We start from the raw sequence: 7,822 nt of genomic DNA, 5'->3' as shown, positions 1-7,822 counted from the left end.
CCCATCTGATTGCCTTTTTAATTCGTTGGAGATTAGTGCAGCTTGCACTTCTTCTAATGATAATGAATCTCTGCCATAAAGGAGTGTATCACATAGATTTTCAAGAGAGCTTGGTAATGAGTTTATCAATAGTAGGGTCTGATCCTCATCATCTAATTTTACATCAATATTTTCAAGATCTAAAATAATCTTATTAAATATGATCTTCAATTGATCTTCAAGATTGCATTTTGAAAGTATATATCTTTTGTTTTAAGTACAAAACGATTTGCTAATGATTTTGTCATGTATAAAGATTCTAACTTGAGCCAAATACCTGCTGCAGAGGTCTTCTTTGACATTTCCCTCATAATCTTGTCTCCAAAACTCAAGATTAAAGCATTATGAGCCTTGTTCATAATATCTTTCTTCTCCTTTTCTAGAAGTGTGGAGGTCGTGTCTTTCTCTCATGTCAGGGCTTCTTCCAGACCTTGATGAACCAACAAAGCTTTCATCTTGAGACGCCATAACCCAAAATCATTCTTTCCATCGAATTTTTTCAGTACATACTTTATTGATGCCATTTTTTCCTTGAGGCGAATGGACCTGGCTCTGATGCCAGTTGTTGTTTAATTTCCTTTATCAATTTGATAAATCTATGAATTATGAACTGGATCTTGATGATGAATTAGAACTAACGAGTTCTTGCTTTCAAATCAGAAAACAGAACCAGAATAAACAGATTGCTGCAGTTTTGCAGCAATTGAACAAAACAAAGAATTGCAATGTCAAATTGAACACACACAATTGTTAGCTCAATTCAGAGTGAAAATTCTTACATCTGGGAGACTGGATCTGACTTTCAAATATCATTAATATTAGATAAAATGATTACAAGTCTGTTTCACTCTTATGCTTTCAATTTTTCAGCATAATTCTGCAAAACTGTTTTTGCCTTATATGTCTACTTCAACGTTACTAGTTGAGTTTTATATATTAAGCAGTTACATTTCAGCAGTAATTAAGGAAATAAGTTACAAATAACTAACTGAAAACTAACATCTCAAAACAAATTGATTGTTTTGCAAGTAACCATCATAAATTGATCTATAAAGTCTTCAATTTGAGTACCACTTATTAACACAATGACAAAAATGACAATTAAATGATACCTTTAGCAAATTTCCATTTTCTCACATTTTGGAATGATCTATTATAGTAGGGATAAACACGAGTAATAATCTATATATGATAACCTACGTTACTCGACTTATGATCATATACAATACACTTATTATCTTTACCAAAAGTGTTAATCAGGACATCTTTTTTACTAACAAATAAAACGTTTCCTTCTTTAAAACGTTTACCAAAAGTGTTAATCATTGCTTACTTTCTTACTAAACAAATAAAATATTTCCTTCTTTAAAAGGACATTATTTACAAAGAAGTTTTTCAACAATACGATGCAATTCTAGCTCTTTTTTGTTTGTTTCATTTAATTTTGTGGTGGCTTTTTTCTTAATATGATTATTCTTTATAATAATCCTATAATTTCTGCAAAGGAAAATTCTCGTTGAAATTAAAAGCAATTCAACTAATCAAATTACTCATTAATTCAAGATTTCGAGAGACGTGGATTTTGTGGCATATACTCTTATATGATTTTCTCCACCCAATACACATATCTTTTAATGTTATAATATACTACAAACTAATCTTATAACGAAAAATACTTGAATGGTCACAAAATTTTAGACATAAAATTTAGACTTACATAATCTTTTTAATATATTTAATTATTCGAAAGATACACATTAACTAATTCTTTTTTTCTATTTTATTTATTTAGTGTGTCTAAATGTTGACTCCAAAATATTGTGATCATACAAGAATTTCTATTGAAATTAAGAAGTTTTCTCATGTACCTGAAACAGTACAAGCATGTCATCAATTATGAGAAAATTTAAATAGTGAGGTAAAAACAGAAATAGAGTTATATTGACATGTCGTTAAATATGCAAGTTAAATATGTGTGTTAATTCTGCATACTGAGAATAATGCCAAAAAAGATATATTAGTAGTATTATAAAATCAAATCATCTACTTTATGAGTTAGTGGATCTCGTGCTCCATCAATATCATATAAGAACTAGAGTATTCATATTGCTTCAAGAAGATTCAAGAGTATATAACCATAAATTATGCTTATTGCTTCGAAGTCTTAAATTTATTAAGTATTGAATTTAATTGTTAGGATTTGCATTCATTTTTAACCTTATTAAGGTTTTGTTCTATCTGTTATATTTTTCTTAATTAGGTATCAGGAGATAAACTACTTGTTATATACTTTAAGTTGTTTTAAGTCAGATGAAAAATTGTCCAATAGTTACACTTCATTATTGCATTTCCTTCTTTCTGTTTCTTTGTTCTCCTAGGACAGACGTATACTCATTTTACTGCAACACAAGTAATGAGTATAACAGTATAAAAAAAAAAGGTAAAGAGTGTGGTAATTTACTAGTATTATATTTGTGAGTTATTCAGTCAAAAATTATGTTTGATTAGCACTTTAAGTACACTTAAACACTTTTTTATTCCTGCTATCATATAGGATTTGGTTTGTGAAGTGTTTCAATGCTGCAACTTTTGAAAATGAGCTCAAATGGTATGTCGCAGAGCCTCATAAAGGCAAAATCAATTACACCATTTCAGACCAAATGATGCAATTTGTCAGAGCAAACAAAATCATAGCTAGAGGACACAATATATTCTGGGAAGACCCTAAATACACTCATGCATAGGTTTTTAACCTTACATCTATCCATTTACAACCTTCTATAAATTCTCGAGTACAAAGTCTCATGAACCAATACAAACAAGAGTTCATACACTGGGATGTCAACAATGAAATGCTTCATTTTGATTTCTATGAACAAAGGCTTGGAACCAATGCTACATTTCATTTCTTTGAGGCAACACATGAATCAGATCCATTAGTAACTCTGTTTATGAATGACTTTAATATTGTGGAAACTTGCAATGATGTTACTTCTACTGTTGATGCCTATATCTTAAGGATAAGGGAACTAAGACAACATGGTGCGTTTATGGATGGAATTGGATTGGAGGGTCATTTTACAAAACCAAATCCTCCACTTATGAGAGCTATCTTAGACAAGTTCGCAACATTGGATATTCCAATTTGGCTTACTGAGATTGATATAAGCAAGACACTTGATAAAGATATTCGGGAAATTTAACTAGATAGAGTTATTCAAGTTCTTATAAAAATGAATAAATAAACTAGCAGTAAAATAGTATGTGTGAATAGGCATATCCTCAAAATAGTAAGCATGGATTACAATTTCAAAATGTAATTGTTAATGAACAAAAATCAAATAAGATTTTAATCAATACTTACAGTTTCGAATATCAATTTTCCTATTAAGTCAAATTACATTGTTGCACCTTTTTTGCTTAGTTGAATTTCATTGTTGTCTTTCTTTATAATGTACAGACAATTTATTTGGAAAAAGTGTTGACGGAAGGTTTCTCACACCCTTATGTGAATGGGATAATGCTTTGGACCTTACTTCATCCAAATGGGTGCTACCAAATGTGATTCGCAGACAACAATTTAATCAAAAGTTTATGTTTGATTAGCACCTTAAGTGCACTTTTTTATTTAGTTTCAATTTCTATTTAGATCAACATGAAAACTAGCCTAATCAGCCTTCCATTCGAATACTTGTTCTGCTTTCTATTGCTTATGGAATGAAAATAGTAATAATTAGGCTTAATTGCACTTTTGGTCCCCCTATTATAGGTGAAAATCGAAAGTAGTCCCCCATTTTGTTTGTCCCCAGTTTTAGTCCCCAAACAGAATTTGAGTCCAAATCATAATGAGTTGTCATTTTTTTAATGACGTGTCAATAAAAGGGTGACGTGGCAGACGCTTATGTAGAATAAACTCATTATTATATTATTTGTGATTAAAAAATATAATTTATATTTTTAAAAAACATTATTATAATTGTGACAAGATTTTTAAAAATACAATTTAATTATTAAAATTAAGTTAAAAGAAAAAACCTAAACAAATTAAAATGAAAAACATAAGCAGCGTGAACGCAAATGAAAATCAGAAGCATATGAACTAACTTGAACCCTAAATCAAAAAATAGCCACAATTCAACAAAAGCCCCAAATTGTGAACCCTTTTCATCAAAATCGACCATTTCTCTTTTCTTCATCATCATCATCATCCGATTCCGATTTGGTCATCTTCTTCATTGTTGGTCATCTTCTTCATTGTTGCAGAGGAGGTAGCCCTCATTTGAACTTATTTTATCTATTTATCGTTTTGTTGAAGGATTTCAGTTGAATTTCAATTTCATTGGTCATATCCCATTTGAATCATTTAATTTCTCTGGAATTTTCAATTCTCTAAATATGAAAGTGAAACGGCTAGTTTAGCATATTTTATATGGTTTTGAATTTCAATATCAAAATGACATAAATGTTGGGCTTGTGGTGCACTTGTGGCAGGGGAACGAGATGTGCATTAAACCAGCTGAGTTCTACTTATTTGACCAAGAGCAACTCTGTTTTTATGATATAATGATTAGCGGTCGTACCAGAAATGAGATTGTTATAGGGTATCACCAGGCCAGCCAAGAACGTGATATTATCAACCCTTCAGAAAAGTACCCTTCAGAAAAGTCAGTGACAAGAAAATGGTCAACGATGAAAACGACGAACACCGATGAAAACGAGTCACTGATGAAAACGAGTGAACAAAGGACAAACACGATTTCATGATTTCATTTCACGATTTCTGTTTAGGGTTCATGATTTTAGGGTTCATGAGTGAATGCTTTTGATTTTGATTTGTTTAGGGTTCATGATTTTAGGTGTTTTTTCTTTTAACTTAATTTTAATAATTAAATTTTATTTTTAAAAATATTGTCACAATTAAAATAAGGATTTTAAAAAATATATATTATATTTTTTAATCACAAATAATATAATAATGAGTTTATTCCACATTTGGGGACTAAAACTGAGGACAAACAAAATGAGGGGACTACTTTCGATTTTCACCTATAATAGAGGGACCAAAAGTGCAATTAAACCTAATAATTATTAAACAAGCCTAATCAAATCAGTGAGCATTAATTATTAAATAGTACCTGAAGATAATTTTGTCAGACCTCTTCACTTGCAGTAATAGTGTTGCATTCCACCCAAATCCAGTGTTCTGCAAAAGTGAATAGAACTCACGATGCATGGCTCGTAGCCGGTGCATTTTTGCCTTTAGTTGACGCGTTTTAAAGGAACGATTAGTTAGAGTTCCATGTTCTAACATGAAATACACCATTTGGCATATTTTCTTTTGTAACTTCATCAACCATAATATCAATAAAAGTTTTAGTTACAAAGTCAGACCAAAACTTTGATTTAAGACTGTCGATATTAGTTGGCATCTATAAAAAAATAAGCAAACTCATGATCATAAAAAAGAAATGTTCAACTATAAAACAAAAAAGTTAAAGAATTAAACAAAAAATTGAATTGATTCTTAAAGAGAAATGTGACAGAATAAACATAATATTTCCCATTTGTATTTCCAGAGCATTATATGAAAACGAAGAACCTGATAAGAAAAACTAAAGAACAATTGAGAAACACACAAGCCATACATGCATAGCATACACAATTCAGTCACTCAATCAATGAGTTGATAAAAAAAATTCATAATCTGCAACCTTCTATATTAAGATAATGGATACGAATCAACAAAACTCATGATCCCAAATTTTCTTGACCAAATTTTTACTTGGTAAGTAACTAGGTTACCTATGCAGTAGAGGCAAGTGCAACAGCGGGTGTAGACGCAATAACGAGCGCATCATGTGTGGTGGAAGAGGAGGAAGTCGTAAGGAATTGTGAACAAAAGCTTGAATTCTTCATGTTTTTTCGAATTCTCCAACCTATTTAGTAAACTATATGTATCTAAGTTATTTAAGATTCTTTTATTGTACAACTTATTTATTTTTTTAGGATCCTATAAGATAAACAAGAAACTTCAGGACACTATGTTCCACAATCTATTTAGTTTGTACACTCCCATATGTTTCAGCAATAACAACAACACTAATATGCAAATGATTCAATCTTATATTTTGTTCTTTAGAAATTAAAGATAGTATTTGTAATTTTGAATATATTGTGCAAAAAAACCAATAGTATCATCTTTTAGTTCAATTCATAGCATCATGTGACTTTTCATGAATAATCATAGCTTCAATTGTTTCTACTTGAATTAAAATATGACAAAGGCAATTGAGTCTCATGTAACTACAATGCTAAAATTAAATTGAAAATGGGAAAGAAAGTGGCGGCGGGCTCCTTATTTCGTGGTCACAAAGTATTTGCAGCAAAAAATTATGTAACAAGAATTCATACTCTTCAATCAAACATGAATTAAAGAGAAAAATGTAACAAAAAAACACAAACAAAAGATGATTTTGTAAACACCAAATTTATACTCATTGATCTCATATATATGCTAATATTAATTACATATAGATCATGATTCCAAACACAAAGGAAACCAAGGAAATCAACAAACGAAACCAACTTAATTCAAATAATAAAATTCAATTTAAAACTCAAATTCAAAAAAAAAAAAAAAAACCATATGCGAAGGAAAGGAAAAGAAAAACTAACCAAAGAAATTATTATAGAGAGAATGGAGAACACAACAACAGTCAAGAGGAAATGAGGTGGATGAACTTGATCAAATCGCGAGCTAGAATTGGAATCGCAAATCTAGAGTTTATACTCCATCGCATTTCTGTTTCTGTGTGGGTTTCCATCCCCTTTCCAGCTGCTCTAGAGTGAGAAAATGAGTGATTTTTTATATTTTATAAGTCGAACATAATTACAGTTATATCATTAATTAAAAATAACTTCTTCGTATTTTTTTTTTAAGATTTAAAATTGAAAAAACGAAAAGTAAAATACTGTTTACATGTTTTGTTTTTTTTTTATTTTTAAAAATATAATATTAAAAATAATTTTATAAAATAATTTTTTAAATTACGTAATTAAAACAAATTTTTTAATTTTTAAAAATTAAAATAAATTTTTTTAGATTAAAATCAACCAGCCCTTAATATTTTATATTGTATTCCATAAAATCATGCACCTACATATGAATTGTTTAATGTACACATTCACTACACATGACTCACTGCTACTAAAATAATGTTGCACAAGATTCAATGCTACTACATTTTCCTAGACTATATATATTACTACTTCAGACCATGCATTTAATGTCATTATTTCAAATTTTCAAAATACCACATAAAGCATCATCATTTAATGCTATGCACTTACATATGAAATGAACATTGAACTTGCACATGAAGCATCGACATTTAATGATATGCACTTACATATGAAGCATGATGCGGGAGCGAGGTTTGGTCCCAAAGGTGAGGGGAGCTGAGGTGGAGGAACATGCGGCTGACGAAATCGGAGGAGGGTTGGGTCATTGTCAGTGGGGAAGGAGGCATCGGAGGTAGGTGAAGTTAACCGTATAGGAGAGATTAAATGGGTTAGGGAGGTGTTGGAGAGAGAAATAGAGGGACGGAGTATAAGTTTGGGAGCATTTTTCCTAATAGTAGTGTATATGCAGGTGAATGTTACATTTACACTACACTCCCAATAGTACAACCGTAGTATTCACCAGACAAGCCTACTTTTCGATGAAACTTTAATTTATTTTCCTAATGATGATAAAAGTAACCACTAATCTAATACAAAAAAT

General features: G+C 30.3%; 1 pseudogene; it reads left to right on the top strand.

Moving 5' to 3' along the window:
• The first annotated feature begins 637 nt into the window (after positions 1-637).
• LOC101491473 (endo-1,4-beta-xylanase 1-like) lies at positions 638-3,287 on the top strand (annotated as a pseudogene).
• Positions 3,288-7,822: the final 4,535 nt, after the last annotated feature.

The sequence above is a fragment of the Cicer arietinum genome, chromosome 6 (assembly GCF_000331145.2).
Source record: "Cicer arietinum cultivar CDC Frontier isolate Library 1 chromosome 6, Cicar.CDCFrontier_v2.0, whole genome shotgun sequence".
NCBI lineage: Eukaryota > Viridiplantae > Streptophyta > Magnoliopsida > Fabales > Fabaceae > Cicer > Cicer arietinum.
The sequence above is the reverse complement of the archived record's forward strand: the minus strand, read 5'-3'. Positions and strand labels throughout refer to the sequence as shown.